This window comes from Pistacia vera, unplaced genomic scaffold (assembly GCF_008641045.1).
Source record: "Pistacia vera cultivar Batoury unplaced genomic scaffold, PisVer_v2 Contig996, whole genome shotgun sequence".
In the NCBI taxonomy this organism is placed as follows: domain Eukaryota; kingdom Viridiplantae; phylum Streptophyta; class Magnoliopsida; order Sapindales; family Anacardiaceae; genus Pistacia; species Pistacia vera.
Window position 1 is genome coordinate 71,144 of NW_022196885.1, and position 24,809 is coordinate 95,952.

Genomic DNA, 24,809 nt, shown 5'->3' on the forward strand with positions numbered 1-24,809 from the left:
ATATATATATATATATATATATATATATATCTAATACATATATTATATATATATATATATAATTGATTAATGTTTCAAATGGATATAGTGCAGGTACTTGCATTATTGGACTTGTTCAAAGAGGAGGAAAAGTAAAGGGTGAAAAGACGAATATATCCTTGACTTAACATTAGCTATAAAAATGTCAAAGAACTTGGAACATAAATTTACTTTTACCTTAAAAGATTAAATGGAACTTGAAGATCATATATACTATAAATTAAATAAAAATTCATGTAGAAAACTACTACAAAATATTATTGTTTGGAAATTGTAATACAGAATATTAATAGTTATTTTACTTTTAAGGTTAAAAAATTGGTTAATTTAATTATTATCCCATTTTAAATGTATGTTTATAAAAACTAATTCACAAATAAGGGGGTATATTTGATAGTATGATAAAAAGAAGTGGCCTCGCAAATTTGTTCGTTTAGAGCCTTCATTTTTTTGTGTAATCTCCACCGTCCATTTCATATCGTATAAAGATTATGGGATCTCTGGGTAATAACAAATTTATCACTTAGGTTGGGCAAAAAAATTTGGCTCCAACGAATTGTGAAAGTGACACTACAATCCCTATCAATCTTTATTAGTTATGTATGATAATTAATGCTATGAACATAACAGACCATTAATGACCTATTATAATTGGTTGCAATAAATATTGCAATGACTTTGCCATACCTTACATGAAGGCATACTTTGTTTAGCACTAGAACCCCGATAGAGTTGGTGAGATATGAAAAATAAGAAAGGCTTAAAGACAATCACACAACATCAAATTTACATAGTTCGGTAAAACCTTGCCTACATTCATGGATGTGAGTCAAATAACTAAAATAGAGGATGGTAGTATAAGTCCAATACACTCACGTTGTACCCAAACCCAAAACCCGTGTACACCCTTCTCTTATCTCTTTCAACATTCTGCCACTTTATGCACCCAAATCCCAAAAGCTGAAATTTTCTTCTATAATCTATGGCTCATATTATTTAACAAGACCTTACAACTCACATAACTCACACTTTACCCATACATTTTCTTAACATCACCACCTACAAGCCCATATATAATCAGAGAAGAAGAGGAGATCAACATTCTTTAGATGAAGAAACCTTCTCAAATCCAGTGCTTACATTGTTGTCAAGCCACTGCAGTTTTTCAGGTTTCTTGTTCCTCTTATCCATCAAAATAAGTTCACGGTGCCATGGCAAATGAATAGATTTTGTATCATATAAAAGGACAATAGCTTTCCTTGTCTTTCTTGCACCAAGCTGTGAATTATCAGGGGATAGACATTGTTGATGCTCGTTTTTGGCACCAACTAATTGTCACGTGCGTAACACTAGTTGGAGGATAAACACACGTGATAAATGAATGTATGAAAGTGAAATAAATGCAAGGAGAGTTTTTTAAGTGGTTCGGATGCTAAGGTAGCAAGTCTTACGTCCACTGATTTGTATTGATAGTAGTGTGGGTCAGGTTGCAACAGCAGACTGACTTACAAAAGAGTTGGAAAAAGTAAATGTGTTTACAGGAGAGAGAGAGAGTTTTTCTCAATGTAAAAATGGCCGAATCCCCCTAATGAAGGGGTCTTCTTTATTTTATATCAAACTGAAGCGTGTAATCATCATTAAATCCATGGTTTGGTGTGATTGTCAGGATATAATCTGGCTTTATGTCCCATTGCTCTCTTCCCAAGCTGACTTCGCACGATTTATTGAAGGGAAATGGACGCGTGTGAGCTCCATATCATTTGGCAGGCCTGACGTGTGCGTGTTGCTCTGACGGGAGCAGGTCACCCTTCACGTGACTTTTCCACGTCAGTCCTTTAGTTTCCCAGGCATAATAGACATCAATATTTGGGTTCCAATTAGGCAAAGCTACAACAAAAAATGCAAAATTTTAACAAGTTCATTTGGTATGTACTTGAAATTATCTTGTCCAGCAAGCCTTCTTAGGCCTCTAATGAGTTGAGTTCGGTCATTTATATTTATGTGGTATGATATTTTTAAGAAATTTCCTTACAATTTATCAATCATCTGACACATATCAGACATTTCATTTGGACTATTATTGCAATGATGAACCTAAATAATTGAATCGATTTGTGTTTTTATATGATTTTATAACTGGCTTTATGAAAAATAGAAGATAATTTCCGAAAAGATGGGTCCTTTTTGTTTAATCACCATTCATGGTGGGGTGCATCACCTAAGAGAATAGACCAAGATGAGGTTTTGTGGGGTGCCACCATTTCCATTATCTTTATTCTTCTCTCTCTCTTTCATTACAACACCATTTTTACCTAACATCAATGAAAATAGAGATCAGTTAATACTAATTAAACCTAATTACACTTTCCATTTAACAAAAAGTGTTTGCCACTTCTCCTTATTGAAAGTAAAGCGCCAAACATCCTCATAATTCCATTTAATATGCAGAAGAGGCAACGTGAGATTATCCAATTCCATTAATTGCTGAAGGGAAACTCTTTTAATTGGATGTTACAGCCAATTTGCAAAAGGTGATTATAACTTATAAGCTCATATTTAGAAGGTTATTATAATCCATTATAAAGTTTATCAAATTAATTAACTTGACCAAGACTTGCATACTATGGTCCACTGTTATCTCATAAACCTGATTTTTTTTTTTTTTTTTATGCTATTCAAATTATTCTTAGAACAAAGTAATATTTTAATAGAGGAAAAAGATTCGTAATTATAAGAAATACAAAATTAAAAGTTTTTTATTGCTTCACATATAAACTTATGCAGCGCGTTTGGTTTAGTATTACTTTTCATATTCTGGACCGGATTATTAGGATAGCGTTTGGTTCATTTTTTGCACAATTGTATCCCGAAAATAGAATCCTAACACATTTTTTAATTCTTCACTGCATCTTCACAGCTTTGTCAGTATCCATTTTTGACTTTTCTTCACATTTCTTCACTGCTTCAGCATTTTCTTCACTGCATCACACTGCATCTTCACAGCCGTGAGCCATTTTCTTCACTGCATCTCCCCACCGTGAACCCACCTCAGCTCCCCAACCACCGTCAACCCACCTCAGGTCCCCAATATAATAATACATTATTTTAACAAAATGCAACAAAATATTATATTAATAAATCATTTATAAAAAAATATATTAATCAAATATTTAACACAAATATCAAGGTCAAAATACTCAACCAAACACATGTTCTGCAAATCCTATTCTCGTAATCATAACCCTATCCAACTATCCAATACTATCTCCAAAATCCTATCCAAAATAATGAACCAAACGCACCCATGGTTATTTTTCCTTCAAAATATTGGTAGATATTTTTAATCTATATATATTTTATGTTTTTTAAATGTATTATGTTTGGGATTATTTGTAAGGATTTTTTTTTACCTTGATTTTTTTTTCATTTTAATTATTTAATCATTTTATTTTAGGAACGACGATGGTGGAGTATATAGAATAAGTGAAGGGAATAAAATATTAACCTTTTCAAAATATAAAATAAAATAGAATATTAAGGACATTTATTAAATTTTTGGTGTGGCATAAAAAAAAAAAAAATTGTTAAACGTTGGAGTTAGATATTTTAAGAAATGCAGCTTCTTTAGTTTAGTAATAGAGTGTTAATAACTTCATTTAAAAAAAAAAAAAAGGGGCCAACCAAACCAGGAAACGAGGCCCACACAACGTGAGCCTAAAAACACAAGCAATCACCAGATAGGCCCCAACAAAACCAAGACCAAACCCGGGCCTCTTTATCTCATCGGTGAAGCCCTGCTTGAAGATCCCTATTGATTGTACAGGGTCAATGAATAGCTTTATTACAATGCCACCCCTGAGGTTTGGCACGAATACATTTTCCCCCTTGACTTTGGAAAACTAATGTTGTCACTTCAAATAGTATTTCTGTCAGTTGAATATAACCAACTGTTCAAGTTCTATCAACCATCTTAGTGCAGCTAATGTTTGTCCCAATCTCCTCACTATTCTATGACCAATCATCCTTTCCAAGCTACTCCTACCTCTCATGGGATCTCTTGTTATGAGCTTATTGCTTGAGTTAAGGGATCTTTTCAAGGGCGTTTCACAATATAAATTTATAATTTTAATAATTTATAGTACACTAATAAATAATATAAGTACCAACTCCGACTCATTTGTTTCTCATCTTTTATGTTCTCTTGTTTCAGACTCTCTTGTTTTTTAGATTCTCTCATTCGGAGGTTTAAGTTTTCAATTCTTGCTCCAAACCTCTCGTTGGAGATTCAAGTTTTTAGTTCCTGCTCTCAAGGTTCTCTCCTTAAGCTTTCAATCCTCGTTGGAGGTTCAAGTTTTCAGATAACCCAAGGAATTGAGTACCCACATCTAACCCTAGTAATTGACCACGTTTTGAAACTTCGTTTAGCAAGATAGCTTTGAACAAGTTTAAATGGCGCACGTACTTCATCTAATCTCATGCATGTACAAAAACATTATGGACCAATATTACTCTTAGTCTATATAAAACCATAAAAATTATGGACTCTAACAATTGCTTATACTAGCAGCTGAATATACGTATATTGACATCAGTGAACTTTCTTCTGCTTTTGACTTCACTAACAATAAAGATCAGTTTCGAAAGACAGAAGCTCTTGAGGGACAAATGTAAAAACATATTCATATTCCAATATTCATTTACAATACAATCTTTCTCAGTTTAAAAACTCCATGGAATATATGCGAAAATAAATGACAAACCTCCAGCCATAGCAATTACTTCTTGATCTTCTTGCTCCTTTATGAATTATAGGATCTTCCACTTGACTGCAATTTTGGGTGATGGTTTTGGGAATCAAAAATTAAAACTGCATCAATGGGGACCTGTAAACTTCTCTTTCTTATATGCAGTTGTCTTTCCATCAAAGACAACTGCTCAAGAGAAGAGACACGACTTTAAAATCCACATCAGCACATAAGTGTAGGACCTTAATGAAATTATATTACAAGTGTAGGACCATAATGTAAAAAGTCTAACATTCTCCCACTTGGTCCAAACTCTAATATAATCCAAAACACAAGAGATGTATATGCGGTATGTTCAATTAGAAAGAGGAAAAAGTACATGAATCATAGCGGGAAGTCCCTTTGAAACAAGTATTACCTTCCATGTATTACAATGCAATTCTTCTCTTTCTAAATAAACGCTTAAATGTGGAATATCACTTTATNCACCTCAGCTCCCCAACCACCGTCAACCCACCTCAGGTCCCCAATATAATAATACATTATTTTAACAAAATGCAACAAAATATTATATTAATAAATCATTTATAAAAAAATATATTAATCAAATATTTAACACAAATATCAAGGTCAAAATACTCAACCAAACACATTTTCTGCAAATCCTATTCTCGTAATCATAACCCTATCCAACTATCCAATACTATCTCCAAAATCCTATCCAAAATAATGAACCAAACGCACCCATGGTTATTTTTCCTTCAAAATATTGGTAGATATTTTTAATCTATATATATTTTATGTTTTTTAAATGTATTATGTTTGGGATTATTTGTAAGGATTTTTTTTTACCTTGATTTTTTTTTCATTTTAATTATTTAATCATTTTATTTTAGGAACGACGATGGTGGAGTATATAGAATAAGTGAAGGGAATAAAATATTAACCTTTTCAAAATATAAAATAAAATAGAATATTAAGGACATTTATTAAATTTTTGGTGTGGCATAAAAAAAAAAAAAATTGTTAAACGTTGGAGTTAGATATTTTAAGAAATGCAGCTTCTTTAGTTTAGTAATAGAGTGTTAATAACTTCATTTAAAAAAAAAAAAAAGGGGCCAACCAAACCAGGAAACGAGGCCCACACAACGTGAGCCTAAAAACACAAGCAATCACCAGATAGGCCCCAACAAAACCAAGACCAAACCCGGGCCTCTTTATCTCATCGGTGAAGCCCTGCTTGAAGATCCCTATTGATTGTACAGGGTCAATGAATAGCTTTATTACAATGCCACCCCTGAGGTTTGGCACGAATACATTTTCCCCCTTGACTTTGGAAAACTAATGTTGTCACTTCAAATAGTATTTCTGTCAGTTGAATATAACCAACTGTTCAAGTTCTATCAACCATCTTAGTGCAGCTAATGTTTGTCCCAATCTCCTCACTATTCTATGACCAATCATCCTTTCCAAGCTACTCCTACCTCTCATGGGATCTCTTGTTATGAGCTTATTGCTTGAGTTAAGGGATCTTTTCAAGGGCGTTTCACAATATAAATTTATAATTTTAATAATTTATAGTACACTAATAAATAATATAAGTACCAACTCCGACTCATTTGTTTCTCATCTTTTATGTTCTCTTGTTTCAGACTCTCTTGTTTTTTAGATTCTCTCATTCGGAGGTTTAAGTTTTCAATTCTTGCTCCAAACCTCTCGTTGGAGATTCAAGTTTTTAGTTCCTGCTCTCAAGGTTCTCTCCTTAAGCTTTCAATCCTCGTTGGAGGTTCAAGTTTTCAGATAACCCAAGGAATTGAGTACCCACATCTAACCCTAGTAATTGACCACGTTTTGAAACTTCGTTTAGCAAGATAGCTTTGAACAAGTTTAAATGGCGCACGTACTTCATCTAATCTCATGCATGTACAAAAACATTATGGACCAATATTACTCTTAGTCTATATAAAACCATAAAAATTATGGACTCTAACAATTGCTTATACTAGCAGCTGAATATACGTATATTGACATCAGTGAACTTTCTTCTGCTTTTGACTTCACTAACAATAAAGATCAGTTTCGAAAGACAGAAGCTCTTGAGGGACAAATGTAAAAACATATTCATATTCCAATATTCATTTACAATACAATCTTTCTCAGTTTAAAAACTCCATGGAATATATGCGAAAATAAATGACAAACCTCCAGCCATAGCAATTACTTCTTGATCTTCTTGCTCCTTTATGAATTACAGGATCTTCCACTTGACTGCAATTTTGGGTGATGGTTTTGGGAATCAAAAATTAAAACTGCATCAATGGGGACCTGTAAACTTCTCTTTCTTATATGCAGTTGTCTTTCCATCAAAGACAACTGCTCAAGAGAAGAGACACGACTTTAAAATCCACATCAGCACATAAGTGTAGGACCTTAATGAAATTATATTACAAGTGTAGGACCATAATGTAAAAAGTCTAACAACAAGTTCAGGAATCCATTCATTGCAGTTTTGAATAGACCATCAATCCAATAAAATTATACTATATAATTTAATTCAATATCTTAACTAACTTTATCATCTAGATAACACAAATACAGTTTAATTTAGGAGCAATATAACGACATTGTTACAGCATTTAAAAATTTATTTCTCTTATTGATTTCCTAGTATATGCCTGAAGAATTTGAAAACTATATTTTATATGAAAATAACTAGGTCAATAGCCAAAAACAACAATATCATACCTGAAGCATTTGAATAGTAGATCACGATTAAGAATCAATAATGGAAACTTATTTGGTTGACCTAATGGGTTAAACTGTGAAGACTCAAAACTTGGCAAATTTATTTAACCCCTTTAGTTTGATAATGACATTTAGGTCCTCAAAAACAACATTTTGAGAGCTTTCATATGCAAATGACATTTTCTAACCAAGATTCATGCTTTGACTAAGCTTTCTTGAAATCTTCCAAATTCTTTGTCCAAACTTTTTCTTTTCCTTTCTTGATAATCCTTTGAATGCATTGAGAAATTTCCTTGCTATCTAAACCCGCATTTAAACAAGAGTCATTAGCTAATATGCTTAGGGGCATATTGGTTTGTTATCATCAAAATAAGAGCATGATGGCTCCTTGAGTCAACAAAGGGATTTATTGATTGTTTTCTAAACTACTTGCAGTTAATTAATTGACCATAATAACGTTGTTTAAAACTACTCGGTCCACTTACTTTCTAATTCTTCTCTTTAAATCCCATTGGTCTAGATCTGGCAAAACAGGTAGGTTGGCTTGATATGGGTTGGGCCCAACTGGTATGGGTCCAATGGGTTGGTCCTAAGTGGGCCCAAAATGTTGGACCCTTACACTACCCTATGCAGGTGCGAGTGGGCTGCATATACCTGTACTGTTCACACCAGTTTTAGATTTTTACAGTTACAACCCCACAATTTTTACAGTTTTCATTTTTTTAATCACATCCCCACAATCTAGGGGTGTGCAAAAGAACCGGCCAGAACTAGAGCCGACGAGTACCTGGGGTTCCTGTTTCAGTTCCTACCTAGAATCGACCCTCATAGGGAAGGTTATGGTTCTAGAAATCAGGAACTGACTGGTTTCAATTTTGGTTCTGGTTCACCCTGCAAAAATCAGAAACCAAAACCAGAACCAAAACTGGAACCGAGATCCAAGTACTCAAGTAGGAACTAAGACTAAATTATAATTTTGTAAAATATTAAAGGTGTATTTGTAATTTGTAGAGGGTTTATTTATCATTTTTAAAAAGTAGGGGGTAATTTAAATTAACCTAGTATAAAGAAGTTCCAATTCCTAGGAATTGGAACTGGCCGGCTTCGATTCCAAATTGAAGGAACCAGCCAGTTTTGGTTCCTTTGAATTTGGGTGGGTCCAAGCTTACCACAATCAATTTTCTCTCAACTCTTGGGCCAAACTGTGGGAAAAGTTGGGAAAGGTGGAGAAAACCAGAAAAACACCCATAATCAAGCCCAAAATCTCAAATAATTACATAGCCAATATTAAAACAATCAATTCACACCCTCCTTGCCAAAAAAAAAAAAAAAAAAAAAAAACTCCCAAACACTCAAAACACAAAACCCAATCACGAAGGTAGGTGGCGAGTCACGGCCGATGAACGACGAGAAGCCAGGTGCTAGGGTTAGAACGGTTTTGTAGAGTGAAGTTCAGTGGTTGTAGGAGTTGTGACAGAGTGGATTTTGGCCGTCGGAATCAGTCGAAATTCAGCTTAGAATAGCGAAACCCTATCTTTGTGGTGGCCAGCGAACGATGGGTGCAATGAGGCTGGAACCTTGGGGGTTTTGATCAATGGAGGATGGGGACGCAAATGGTGGTGATGGGGATGTCCAATGGCGCTAGAATTTGGCTAGATCTAGCTTGAGCTGGCAATCGCATGGGGTTGGAGGTGGGTCACGGGAAAGTGAGAAAATCGGCCAAAAAGATAGATCTTTCCATTTGGGTTGAAAAGGATGGTGGAGGAAGGTGAGGTCAACTGAAATGGGGAAGAAACTCGGTTGAAAGTCGGTAAGAGATGCTGACAGCGACGACTTTGAAGAAGAAAGGTGGAAGATGAAGAGTTGAGAGATGTCATCTCATTAGTGCATTTTTGATGTGTGACACTCGAAACTTGATCTCTGATTGATTTAAGGAATTAGAGAAGACTTCAAAAGGAAACAGTTTTAGGAATTAGGGTTAATATTTTTTTCACGGGTATTCGCGGTATACCTAGCCTACCAGCAAAAAAATCGGGCTAGGCCAAGTACGAGTAAAAAAAAAAAGGGTCCAAAGAGTTGGACTCGTACCCTATATTTTTTAACGGGTATGGGCCCATTTTGCCAAGCCTACATTGGTCCTTTAAAAATTTTCAAGAAAGGTGTTTATTGATTATTTTCTAAAGAGTAAACAAAATATTCCCACCCAAGGTTTGACGAAATCCTAAGTTGGTACCCCAAGTTCCATTTATTCCAGATTCCCATCCTTAAAATAACACTATTAACATTTTTTTGGGTAATGAGGGTGCAATTACCATAATGCCCTTAACCTTAAATTAATAAATTATGTTTTAACCCCTAAATTACTAAAATTATAATTAACCATCTTATTTTGAAATTACTTCAATTACACCCTCAGTGACTGTGCACTATCTCGGTTTTCACCGGATCTGAGCTATTTTCGATGGCGATGAAACCCCTAGTCACCTCCATTAACTTCCCCATCGTTCGTCGTCCAAAACCCCTCTGATGTCGGCGACGAGGTTGGCTAACGTGCGCTGGAGCTTTGTTAGAGGCGACGATCTGCTAATGTGCGCCTCCTCTGTGAAATGACTAATTTACCCCTGAGCCGTTATATCTAACCATTTTCTGTTACTTTAAGGGTAGGAATCTGGAATAAATAGAACTTGGGGTACCAACTTAGGGTTTCGTCAAACCTTGGGTGGGAATATGTCGTTTACTCTTTTCTAAACCACCTGGAGTTAATGTTAATTAATCATACTACAAGTGTTCAAAAAATCATATTACCGTTGTTCAAAACCCAACCGGTCCACTCACTTTCCAATATTTCTCTTCGAATCCCAAATGGTCCCTACGACTAGCAGGCTAGGATAAAATCTAAAATTTTCAAGTAGGGGGTTTCTTGAATTTTTCCCAAAATAAATGTTAATATTAGCCATATTACCGTTATTTAAAATCGAACTAGTCCGCTCATTTTACAATTTTTCTCTTCATCTCAGCAACTGAAGATCTGAAACTCTCTTCTGGAGATTGAAAATTCAAATTCAATTTCGTTCAAATGTTGTACGAGAATCCGTTCCGATTCTAGGTAAACAAGCAATTAAACGAATACCCAATCTTATTATACATTTTTTCACTTAATTTTGAAGTTCCTTTGATTTTTTTCTTTTTTAAATTTGTGCAAGTGAAGCTGTTGTGCGTGTTTGAAGATGGCGGATGTTGTGGCAAACCAAGTGGTAATTTTTATTTGTGAAATGTTAATTGTTTTGGCCTTATTGAGAATTTGGATAGTTTACTTTTGTTGTGATTTTAAATATGAAAATTTTATTGTTTGTAGGATGGTTCTTTTGGTGTTGCAAATGATGCCCAGAAAAATGTATTTGATCTAGGCGCATTTGTGGGGGACTTGACTTTTGAGGAAGATGCAAGTGGGTAAGTTAAGAATTGTAGAAGCTTTTTGTATAATTTATGTAGAATTTTGTTCGTTGATTTATTTAAGATGTGATCTGTGTTTTAGAGAATTTGACTATTCTCAAGTTTTCTTGAATGTTTGAGTAACGATCAGTTAGTAAAGTAACTTAAAATAAGGAAATAAATGGTGGGTGACTGTAAGTTCTCTGGGCAAGTTGATTGAGGTGCTGAAATCTTGGAAATAGCCGGAAACTTGAGAGGGTCACCTTTGGAAGCCTTTGTCGGTGACCAAAGTGTCACTCTATTTCAATCATGTAGTGATGCTGACTGAATTTAATTGTAAACCTGGAAAATAAATAATTTTTCTTTCCTTTTTAGAGATTATTGCTTAGAAGATTCTTAGGAAAAGTTTGTGGGATAGGTCATGAAGAGTGCTTTTAACTGTAAGAGAAGAGTTGTAAACTGTCTTGTATTTTTGTTCAGACTACTAGGTATTCTATTGTGAAGATGTTGATTGCTGTTGCTGTTTTTGGCAGTGATGATATATCATTGGAAGGACTTGCGAAGGAGCTTGAAGAATGTAAAAAGTATGATGTGAGTAACTTTTGTGTTGTTTTTTTATGAAGCTATAGTCTCGTTTTTGTAGTTTTTGCTTGTGTAGTTGTTATATGGGGAACTAGGGTAAGGTAGTATTGTATTTATAGCTTACTGTTTGAGATAGGACCTGCTGGTTGAGGATAACAACAAGTGAAAGTAGGGTGGGTGTTCTTGTTTTTCAATTTGTGTGACTCCTTGAGTCGACATGGTGTAAATTTCTACAATAGGCTACATAGATTAGATCTATGAGTACTGCTTCTTTTGTCATGATGATTATTGTGTTGAAAACAGTATTTGGAAATTTTGATATCTTGATGTATGATATAGATAATATATGATGTTTGTTAAATCAAGGTTGTCTTGTTCCTCAGAGGTGAAATTTTGCCTATAGTGTCTGAGTATTTGCAGAACAAAGTGATTCAGATGTTTGTATAAAATTAAATTGTTAAATGAGTAACACAGGAAGTGACAGATTGCACTATCTAGTACTTATCAATAAAAAAGGAATAAAGCGTCTGGATTACATTTCTGATTATCTGGTAGTTTGGTCTGAAGTTTGCATACCGTATGATCTTCTTGTACTTGCCACATGAAGTTTACACTATCCTGTTATTAAGTATTTTATATTTGTTTCCATAATTTTTTTGCTAAACTTCATATTTTATACCTTAATGTATGTGTCTATGTGTTAATATAGGTAGTTGAAAACATATTGTCTAAGGTACAACACTAAGGGAGTACACGAAGGGGGTTGAGAATGATCTACGCCAAGTTGAGTTGGACTCTATTCAGGTTTGTGGTTATTTTGCTTTGCTGAGATGCTTTGTATGTAATGTTGTGGTGTAAATTGATAAGATCAAGTACTTCAGTCGTTTTACTTTTATTTTTTTAAACAAAAGTACTTCAGTTGTTTTATCCTATGTTATTATAAAAAAAAAAATGTATTGAATCAATTCATGCCTTTGTACCTTATCTTCGATTTCTGTTTGTTGTCCTATCACTCAGTGAGGGTTATGTATTGCAGAGATGCTCTTTAATCATCTTCTTGTATCGTACTTTTATTGTTTTTTCATTTATGAATTATTATTGATTGATGCTGGAACTTTTTCAATGCTGCAGGATTATATTAAAGAAAGTGATAACTTGGTGTCCCTTCATGATCAAATTCGTGATTGCGATGCCATCTTGTCACAGATTGAGACTCTTCTCAGCAGTTTTCAGGTATGTTAATTCTTGCTGGGCAAGCCAGAAAAACTTGCATTCATCTGACTTGAGGTAACATCTTTTATTTGTTCTGTTGAATAAAAGTATTACAGTTACACTTTTTAAGGAATTTTTAGTATTTACTAGTTGCTAGTTCAATGAATAGTAAAGTTCTGAAGTTCAAGAATTATTTATGACTGATAACATTATGTATTGTTCCTAATGTTGTGATTTGAAACTCCTGTTTGACCTTTAGTTCGTAAGTGCTGTATGGAACACTCTCATGTAGTAGTTGATGCTTATTTATATAACTTTGCAACTGAAAAAGTGATAATAAAGTTGTGCAATACAGTCAACTATTTTTAGTAGTAGAACGTGTCATGGATTTCGTATTGTTATCAAGTTGAGGAGGAAAGGAGCAAGCAAAAATTTTCTTTGTTGAGTTCTTGATAGGAATCTGTGCAACAACGAATGCTGGATACTAAAATACTTATTGCTGTCATAGCTGTTGAATCATTCCTTACAATAAAATTAGGATGTTAGGGACTTTGTAGGACACACAAAGACATATCACCAATCAGATGCTATTTCTAAAATTGCTTGGTATAAGCTGACAGAACTACTAGCTTCATATTTGCTGCTGCTTGAAGAAAAAAGTTTTATATATGTGGTCTTACTTTCTGTTTATATCACAAAACCCATGACTAGTGGTAAAAGTCTGTTGCAATAGCAAAAGTCATTGCTACACGTCACACACATAGTTTTAGTTCTGAGAGAATCCACTTTACACAAAAATGCTGAAAAGGACCTTTTACTAATTTAGCCCTTCCAAGATATGAATTCATTGGTCTCATACGTGATATCAAAATAACAATCCCTGATACAAGCATTATTAGCATCTGAGAATCGCACATAAGAGGCTTTCTTCATTTATTTGGATAAGAACATTCAGGAATATTTCAAATATTAACCTCTCTCATTCATTCTTCTTTGCTTACATCAATTTATTCAAATAGGTTTCTTGGTGTTTATTTACAGTTTGTTGCTTAGCTTCTTGGTAATCTTGTTATTATGGTTATTATTATTTCAAAGGGAGAGCCACCTCTTTTAACTGTGTTTCTTGAGTTGTTCTTTGTTTTAATTGGATGTTGTATGATCAAGAGTACTAACATTTTTAGAAATTTTGTTCCAGTCTGTGATTGGTTTTATAAGTTTAAACATAAAAATCCTCCAAGAGAAGTTAATGGATATGGGTTTGAAGCTGAAGAATCGCAAGGTATGGTTTCTATTGGGGAAGTTTTGTATCCCAGAAGATTCTGTTGTTATCTTAATCTTAATGGAGGCTATGATGGTTGTCAAGGAGCTACGTCTAGTTCTGTTATTTTAATAAAATTAGTTTTGTCCTCAGACTTTTGTTAATCATATGTGCTCTCTCAGACTCAAAGAATTGTTTTAGGTGGTCTAGCTAAACTTTTCAATGGGTGGCCTGTTCAATTGGAAGGAATTTGTTTGTATTGGAAATATTAACCCTTGCCTTCTATTATATTAAAAAAATTTGTACCTACCATTTTCCCTTTTCTTGGTGTGTGTGGGGTGCACATGGATGAACTCTATGCCTATGAGTATTATTTTTGAGAATATGCTGCTTGTCAGATAGTTAATCAAGTTACAGCATCAATAGTTCTACAAAAAGAACTTATGCTTTTGAAGTACTTTATTAAGCAAGATAATCTATGGGAAGGGCTTTTGGGTTAATTTTGTGCTATTGACATTGATTTCTGAATTGCCCTGAGCTTTGTTTGAGCTTTTCATTTCTGTTGTATAGATTTTTTTTTTTTTTTTTTTTTTTTTTTTTTTTTTTTTTTGTGATCCTCTAAATGGATCCTAACTTTTGTGGACAATTTGTTCACTCTTCTGTCATTAATTTTTCAATCAATAGTATTCTCTTTGTTTCTTTCTTCTAAAAAAAATTAAAAAAAGAAAAATTGTATATTACATCCAAAAGGTGTTTGTTTTATATGGTAGGATTAATAGAGGAACCTCTTAAGTGCTTTTTCTCTCTTACAATAAATTTTTTCATGTGAATTTACAAAAAAGTGTTGATATTTTATTTGGTTGTTTTGATTAGAAAGCAATTGCAACATGTGGACTGATTAGGATACAAAACTCTTAAGTTTCAATTGTTGTTCTCATATGCACCTTATGTTTCAATTTCTTAAATGTTTGTTGCTCATTAAGGGAAATGATTTTTATGCCACTAGGTCAATACTTTTATTTATTTCTCATGCATTTTTATCTTCTGAATATATATGGTAATTGCTTATATTCTTTGAATGGGTGGCAGAGTCAAAACTAACAAAATTTGTTGAAGACATTATAATCCCTCCAAGGATGGTAGATATAATTTTTGACGGAGAGGTATTTTTTTGTTTATTTGGATTCTCATTTAAACATGATGGTTTTGTTATTTTATTTTGCAACTGCTCATATGTTTTCTTCCTAAAGCTCTCTTGGGTTAGTGGTGCTCTCTTTATGTGGTCAAAGTTTATGTGTGCAAGTCCTTGTCATGATTCAGTTTTTGATCGACATAGATTTTAATATATCTTCTTCTTGGGAGGGCATGAGTTATAGTAGTTACAAAGAAATGTATTGCGTTTTACTTATGTCATCACTGGTGTGTTTGAGTGTAAAGGTGATGGAGAGTATCAATAATATTATCTGTCTTCTCACTAAAGTTGTGACGTCATCTCTTTAGAGCAGCTAGGTTGGTGAGGTTTGTTATCAGTCTTGCATATTCCTGATTTGAGAGTATTTATGTGCTTTGGTGGGGCAGAAAGTCTAAAAATTTTCATAGCGATGTTGGTGCTTGCAAATTGCAACCCTTTATGGAAAAAGATTCTGGAGGAGGAGAGATTTTCTTCTTGTGGGCAGAGCTTGTCTTTTGATATCCTTATAGGTTTTTTTAACTAAAGAATTTCAGGGTTCTTTATTTTTCATCTTTGGAAACTGGTGGACTTTTGTCCAGTAATGTTGGATGCTGAATTGTATATTGAGATTATAGAGTAGAGGCATTTTTGTACCACTGTTGTTTTGTACGTCTTGTGATGGATCAATGGTTCACCTTATCATACAGCAAAAAATATTATACTGTATCTTAACCAAAAAAAAAAAAAAAGTTTTACTGGTTACCATATTCGTTAGGAAAAGCTTTGCAATACTAGTTCTTAGGGTTTTCATGAAGTCTATGTACAAATCTTATCGATTTTAGATGGGATCCAGACCTGAAATGGAAATATAACCAATTGAAGATAGTAAAAGATTGTTTTAGCTCATCTCTATTTTGAACACTTCTTCCTTTGAACTCTATGTTCATCTCTTCTTTTTATAGATATAAAATATTTTATATACTCCTTTCCTTTGGTCTGTTTAGTCTTCTTTCTTCTTTGAAGTACCCTAGCCCGTAGAGCTTAAATCATATTTATGAAAGATCTGGACTTCACTTGTTCCTTTTAGTTCATTTCTTAAATTGTAACCTATGATTGGTCAAATTCCATAATTTCACCTTATACATGGATACACACACATATATGTCCTCAGGTATTTCCTTGTTCACCATAAATGTTGCTTTGTTATCCTATTTAATGTGGAAGCTACTGGTTTTCCTTTCTTTCATCATACTAACATATTTTCAGTGGAATTTTCATTTAGGTCAACGAGGAGTATATGAGAACATTTGAGATCTTAAGTAAGAAGCTGAAATTTGTTGAAGTGGATCTTATGGTTAAAACTTCAAGCCCTTAAAGATGTTTAGCTGGAGCTTGAAAAACTGAGGCAGAAAGCAGTTTCAAAGGTAGTTAAATGGTGTTCCCAGGTGTCCATCTGAGCTTGGTTTAGAATTATGACTTCTCTTATGAAAACAATGATGATAGTTTTGAATAGGGAAGTAAATGATGTCAAATGACCATGCAGTGAACTTTTCTTCACTGCACCTTTGTCTGCTAACAAGGGCACAAGAATTCATTGTGACTATCTTTATTATTTTGCAGGTTTTTGACTTCATTGTCCAGAAGCTTTGTACATTGAGAAAACCAAAAACAAACATTCAGATCCTTCAGCAGAATATTCTTCTTAAATACAAGTGAGCTACCTATATGGGGCATCTATCTTTTTGGTCCTGTGTTTGATCATTTTTCAATATCTTGTTTCAACTCTCTACCTAGAAGCATCATTGGAGTTTATCATAACTGAACAGTTTTAGTTTGTATGACATCTGATTTATGTAAATATCATTAGCTACTGATTTAAGTTGGATGCTATTAGTAGTTTGATTTTTTAAAAATTATTTTAGTTTATTTACATATTGCACCATTGTTTCATGCTTCTTTGTCCTTGATAAGTTGGTCGGTAGTGTTATTAAATTGTCAGTAAAAAAGTGTCACGATTCGTTTTTAGCCTTTAATTTTTTCATGTACTCATAATTTCACTCTTTTCACCATAATTTGATGAAAAACTTGACAATGTAGGTATGTTATTTCTTTTCCTAAGGAACATGGCAAGGAGGTTTATAATGAGGTTTGTGTTGCATATATCGACACAATGAACAAGGTGATTGCTTTAGAACTTATCATGCATTTGAAATACAATTTTGCCATGACTGCAACCTTTAGATTTTTACTATTGTGCGGATTATTAGGGCCATCTGCTCTTTCATATGTTAACTTTATAATCGTTCCTTGTTTTATACGTTTTTCAAAAAATTTCCTTTACCTTCTATTCTTCATTTTTTATGAATCAGGTAATTTGTATTAATTTTTTTTCTCCTCTCTTTCTGGGAACGGATTGCACCCTACGAGGAGCATTTGTTCTGAAACTTTATGAAGATTTTAATAGTAACAGTAGTATTCTGCTTAGTAATTCTTAGCTTACCTATCAATCATTTTCTTGTCTTTGTGGCCATTAAAAAAATTTAATAAGTAGTCAATTGGTCGGGAGAACTCAACCTTTCTTGCTGTTGAAGTTTAGCATTCAATTTTTCTCTTGAAATATGTGGAAGTGTATTTTGTACCAAGCAAGCAAACTTCGAAGATAATTTAATCACAAAACTTGACTTGGGACCTTAAAATTGTAGTGACCTAGTCTGAAATAGGTACTTCTTTTAATCTTTTTGGCACGTACCAAAACTACCACATTTTTGAATTGGTTCCGTTGAAAATACAATTTTAGAATATCTTTCTTGGATGAAGAGTTAGTTCATCATATATCTTCAAAATTAGTGCCCTAAAACTTCAGACTTTTGGATGATGTTCTTTTAGATAATCAACATTGCTGATGACCTGGATGTTTTGTGCTTGTTCTTTTTGTTTTTGTTTAAAATATTAACACCTTTACCTAAGGCTTCTGGGCTCAATTTTTTGTTTGACCTTTTTGCCATGGTTGCTGATTCTTAGTGGTTAACAAACCTTCCTTGTTAGGATTTCTAGGCAAACTAACGACTATAAAAGGGTATTACTTGAAACTCATTTTTTGAGTAAATGAGCTCAGATTGTGCTTTGATTTGTGGTGGATTTATTAAGGACGAGCTTAAGCAAAGTAAAGCTGGATTCATTTTAGTTTGTGGAATGTTTGGATGGCTATTTTGTAACTTCATCTTGTGTTAACTTCAAAAGCTGAGATTTTTTTTTAAGGTCATGGATTAAGTAGGTAGCCATGTTGCAGCTGGATATAGAAATATATTTGTTAGTGCAATTAATATGACTGTTGTTTTGATTCACTGTATCAAATAATATGCAGCTTAAGTTTTGCTGAGATACCTATCTCTACTTTGGAAGTACAGAGTGGTGGGTCTATTATGAATTTCTGTGTTAATGGTTGTGCTGCAAATATTACATTGCTAAGATTTTGTGTACCAGATCAATTTTAATGTAACTTTTATTTAGTTTTCACTTCCTGAAAGATAAGCATATGTTGTTCTACATGTATTACACCCATTCCTTTTTAATTGCTGTGTGCATATGATAAGATTATTACATTCTAACTGATGAAAAGATCAGGATGATTCCTACATATTCTAGTGGAAGAATATTCTCGCATATATTGATACGTTGCTGTTCCATTTGCAGGTTTTAAGTGCACATTTCCGTGCATATAAACAAGCGTTTTAGAAACTCCAGTTAGATATAGCAATATATAGTAATTTGATTGGTGTAGAGACTGGAAGCACTAGTCTTTTTTCAAGAGGAAGAGAACCACTGAAGAATCGTTTGCTGTTTTTGCTCTGGGGGATAGGATCAACATTTTAAAGGTTTAATTTTACTCGCTGTGAATATTGTTTGCCCTGATATTTTGGATTATACGTTTAGTTTCTCACTGGATCACATAGTAAATCAAATGTCAGTTGTGATCTTTGATCACTGATTGTTTTCCCTTAGCTTCTTCTTGGGAATATTTCAGAAAATATACACTTCTCATTCTTATTCCAATTTATTGGATGGGCAATCTTTGGTAGGTTTTGTTTCATTGCAGTCTTATTTAAATTTTTATATTTTGATTATAGTGGATCTAATTCTCCTCAATCGGGCCAATATAGAAACATAGAAAGCCTGCTGAAATATATCATTTCTTTTATTTGTTGCTTTGGTAAAGTAAATACCAAAGACAATATAGTAGTAAAAGAAATCTAGGCCTATTTTTCACATACTCAAAAAAATGTGGAGTCTGATAAAATAAAAAATTTGAATTATGCTGTAAACTTGTGTTAATTACTTTTTACTATGTTTGAGATTTTAATTGGCATCGGATTAGGTTATAATTTTGCAGTGTGCATGAGAATTGGAATATTGTTGAAAATAGGCTCTCTTTGGCCCTACTATTTCATAGTTGTTTCGGTTTCCTACTTTTCTGGGTGTGCTTGCTGTCACAGAAGTCAGTTTTCAAACACCTGCTCCCCCACTTTCCCAACCTTATAATTAGATACATGAATTAAACTCTTTGTTTTTTTCTTAAATTGTCCCTTAATTTATAATTTATTATATCTATGAAAGATGACAGTTTTGTAAAGAGATGAGAAATGATGATATCTAGGCTATGTCCTTAAACAGGGGAAAAAGAAAAAGAAAGAAAGTAAGAAAAAAAGAATGAAGTAAGAAAGAAAGGAAGAAAAGTGATTTGTGGGATATTTCTCCTGTGTGTGAAAGAAATGTTTCACTATTTATGAAATCTATCATTCTTTGCTGGCAAATGAGGTTCCATGGTTTCAGGAAATTGATCAACCTGCACTGATTCCACATATATCTGAAGCCAACTCCTTGAAGTATCCTTATGAGGTCTTTTTCCGGAGCTTACACAAGCTGCTTATGGATACTGCAACTTCTGAGTACCTTTTTGCTCTGCTCCTTGATTTTGTTTTCTAGATGTAAGGGAATGTCAAGTCCGTTGTATAGTTTTTGACTCTTTTCTTCTCTAATTTGTAGGTATCTTTTCTGTGATGATTTCTTCGGGGAAGAATCTATATTTTATGAATTTTTTGCAGATAAAATTTTATGAATAATAAGGTCAAGATATGCACCAGAAGAGGCCCAACCTAAGAACATGTCTAGCATGCCAAAATAAAATAAAAAGCAGAGGAGAGAGAGCAGTAATTTTTGACATGCAACTGATACTGAATTATTTGCCTTTGATAATCAATGGTACTATTTTGATTGTTATTTGTATTTATTAAAAAATCGAAGGGTTGGGCATAGTGGAAAAATCCCTTAATTGTAACTGAAGAGGTCAAGGATTTAAATCCCCTTGGGGCCACCTACCTGGCATATTATATCTCACTTGTTTTCTGGCTAACAAGGTTGCAGGGTTGGGAAGTAGCCTTCAGCTTAGATTTCGGTGCCCATGCAGGGAAAAGTTGAGGAATTTCTGGGTATAAACAAAATGCATTTAGTAAATGTACATTGTCATGAACTTTAAGAGTTTTCCCAATAATCTTGCAGTTGTAAATCATTTATTTGACTGATGGACTGAGGAAAAAATCTCTGCCTTGTACAGTGGAAATAGAGGACATACTGTTTTGGATAAATATTCTATTTTAAGTAAGAGACATTATAAGAACTTCTCATGTCATCTTTGATATTATCAGGTCCATTTGCAGTCATTAATGAGTACTTCAACTCAATACTACCAAATTGTTATGATGCTATTGGTTTAATGCTTATGATTCGCATAATGCACCAGCACCAGGTGATGTTACAAGCTCTTGTGATTGCAGTGTTTATGTGTTAAGAGTCTCTTAAAAAGTCCTATTTTCAAATTGTTAAAAGTCTCTCAGCATATATTTGCGGTGTCTTTTTTCAAATTTGCCCTTTTAAGAGAGAGCTAGTAGAGTTGTCTTTGCAATTACAATCTGAACTTGCCTTTGATGTTCGTTTTTCTTTTTCATTTTCTGTTACAGCTCATCATGTCTTGGCGGCGGATCCCATGCTTGGATTCATATTTAGACAAGGTCTGTTATCTTTTGTACCTTGCAGGCAAAAGTTATCCCAACATAGACCAACTTTTTTACTGAATCTGAGCAGGTCAATATTTCCCTATGGCCTCGTTTTAAGATGGTTTTTGACTTGCATCTTGGTAGTTTGCGTAATGCAAATGTGAGGACATTGTTGGAAGATGATATTCATCCTCATTATGTAATGAGGCATTACGCTGAATTTACAGCTTCTCTTATTCACCTCAATGTTGAATATGGAGATGGCCAGGTGAGATGCTTTTGAGAAACTGAACTAATTAACTGTTATTTTGTTTAACTGTTTCAGTGAGAGTACTTAAATATGCAGCCTTCTGTGTCTGCAGCTTGAATTGAATATGGAACAGTTGAGAATGGCTGTAGATGAATTGCTTATGAAGCTTGCAAAAATGTTTCCAAGACCAAAATTACAGACTGTGTTTCTGATAAATAACTACGACATGACAATTACTGTACTAAAGGTGAGAACTATGATTCTTCATGCTGGCTATTACAAAATTTTCATATGCACAGAGGTGGAGATCCTGCAGGGTACTTTTTGGAGAATTTTCTTGGCTTAGGCTGTTGTACTTTTTATAAGGAGAGCAGTTGCTCCTGTTGTATAGAGCATTTATATTATTATGCCTTGTGTGGCTCTCTGTTTCTAATTAAATTGTCATTTGGATGCCAGGAAGCTAGCCCTGAAGGTGGGAAAATTCAATTTCACTTCCTGGAATTGTTGAAGAGCAGCACAGCATTATTTGTGGTAAGCAATGACTAATTCAAGTTCTAGATTTTGTTTGCATGCAAAATGAAAATTTATTGTTGAACTTTTAGCTGCAAGTTTTCTTTTCTTACTGCTTGTGTTAAGAATAAGAACATAAAGCGAAGCAAAAGGGACGGAAGCTACCTTTTTCTGTTATTAATTCTGAAGGACTGAAAACAATCTCCTTAGAACTTTTAACTTGCATTCTTGTTCATGAAACACACATGTTATGTTTGTCAAACCCTTTTCAGAAGATAAGTGTTACACCCCAAAACGGACTTCTGTTTTTGGTTCATGGCTACGATCAAGTCTCTGTCTGATTTTGACTTGAAGCTTGTAGGCGACAAGTATAATTAATAAGTAGAATAGACTGGTTGTATGAACCTGGATTTACAGAGTAGTGAAAAACAATTGCATACCTGCTGGCTACGAACCTCTTGTTTTAGTGGCAAAAAAGTGCTAGTTATCATATTGGATGTTATCTCATAATGTTGCATGGTGGCACAGAATGGAAGAATAAGAAATTTTTTAAGGAGAAGAGTTCTTGTCAAAGTTATATACGTGGTTAAGCTCTTTTGCCTCCCTTGAAAAATCATTTCATAGTGTGCTTTATTGTGACTTCCTTTATTTGCAGGAAGAACTGCTGCTGGAGCATTTTAGTGATTTAATCAAGTTTGTGAAGACTCGAGCCTGTAAGTTCTAACCCACTTGTTATTGTGCCATGCTTGTAATCTTTCGGAAATGATCTTATTGGCCCATTCTCTTATTAGCGGAGGACGCAAGTTCTAGTTCAGATAAACCCATAACTATCGCTGAAGTCGAGCCACTTGTTAAGGACTTTGCGAGCAGATGGAAAGCTGCAATCGAGCTGATGCACAAAGACGTCATCACTTCTTTCAGCAACTTCCTGTGCGGTATGGAGATCTTGAGGGCTGCATTGACCCAGCTGCTGCTTTATTACACCAGACTCTCCAACTGCATAAAGAGGATTAATGGTGGGTCTGCACTGAACAAGGATCTTGTCTCCATATCTTGAATCATGTACGAAATCAGGAAATACTCGAAGACGTTCTAATATCACCATCATCATACAGAACCAAAGCATGACCTGGAGAATAACCTGATTTTAGATCAATGAGAGAGTTCATTTGAAAGCGCCGCTGCTATCTGTTGCACTGATCAAGCGAAATGATACAGAAATTATGTATATGTTAGAAAATGCAGAAATGATTTTTGAAGGTATTCAAAAAATTGATGGGAAAATTGCAAACAGTTTTGGGTAATCTATTGCAATATACAGAAGAGTGGAGACTGGAGACTTTGAAATTTGCATTGGTGGGGGGAAATGAGTTGATATTTCCCTATATGTATTAGTTTTAATATTTGTTATTGAGTTTCAATTTAATGTAGTTACAGAAACAACATAGAATTGCTTTTTATTTTTTTTCTTTTAAATAAATGCATATCGAATTTCGATTTAATATTGATCTAGTAACTTTACTGACCAATGTTTTAAAACCCAACCCGGGGTGAAACCTGGCAAAGCTTTCGGGTCCCTGGTTGATTGGTTTAACCGGTTTGACCGTTGACAAAAACTTTAAAAATTTAGCAAATACACCCCTAAAAATTACAGTTAAGTCCCTATAGGTTTGAAATTTATTAAACACACCCTAAATGCAAATCGATCGGCGATTGATTGGTGGCGGCGACACCTTAGATGCAACCTCAATTGTCCCTTGAGTCCATTTCCATCAAAATATACCCAAGATTTGGTCGAAATAGGTTCGATTTAGGCCAGATCTCATCGACGTCGGTGTCGGTGTCGGCATCGGCATTCTAGGTCAGATCTCATTGGCGCCGGCATCGAAAACCCTCCCCATCACCCAAGAATTACTCCCCTCTTTCTCCCGACCAAAACCCACCTCACCCCACCCCCGTTAGCCTCGCTAATCGTCGGCAAAATCTCATTGTTGCTGCTGCCAGTTTTGTTCGATTTCCGATCGATTTACTCACCAGAAATCAACTCCGTCACCACCATTGCGTTCACCGGCATTTTCTCTTCAAAAGCCCTAACATTCTGACCGTCAATTGTTCGCCAATCATCCTCCCAAATCCTAGGGTTTTGGGTGAATAGGAAAAATATAAACCCGGCCCATTGAAGCTTCCAGGTTCCGGTTCAACCGGTTCAATCGGCGGGGCCGGGTTTTAAAACATTGTTACCAACTTCTTGTGCAATGTAGTATCGTCCATATTCAACTGCTATTTTGTGGTTTATTATGAAAGAATTATTATAATAATGAAAAAGAATAAAGATTTTTCTCTTTTGTGGTTTATTATGAAAGAATTATTATAATAATGAAAAAGAATAAAGATTTTTCTCTTTTGAGTTAAAAATGTCAATGATTTGTTTAAAAGATTAGATTTAACCGTTAAATTACATGATTTAACCTAATTGCCTTTAAATTAAAATAGCAAGATTGTATAGACTATTGTGTTAATATAATCTAGCGTTATATGTTACTGATATAATTTTTATTGTTTCATTAAGAGTATAATTGAAAAGTCTCTAGATATAGGTGTTTATCTAAATTTATAAGGTGGTCAAACTTATTTATAACCTTTAAAATTAAGCTAATATGTTTGATTATAACTTTTTTGGATTTATAATTGAATTTATAAGAAGAAAAAAAAGTTGGGAGAAGGTATTTATTTATTTTTTCTTATAAGCATTTTGTTTATAAGTTATTTTGATAAAATATATTATTATATTACATCTTTTTAATTTTAAAACTTT

General features: G+C 33.9%; 1 pseudogene; it reads left to right on the forward strand.

The window, feature by feature from the left end:
- The first annotated feature begins 10,511 nt into the window (after positions 1-10,511).
- On the forward strand, positions 10,512-23,347 carry LOC116121584 (annotated as a pseudogene).
- Positions 23,348-24,809: the final 1,462 nt, after the last annotated feature.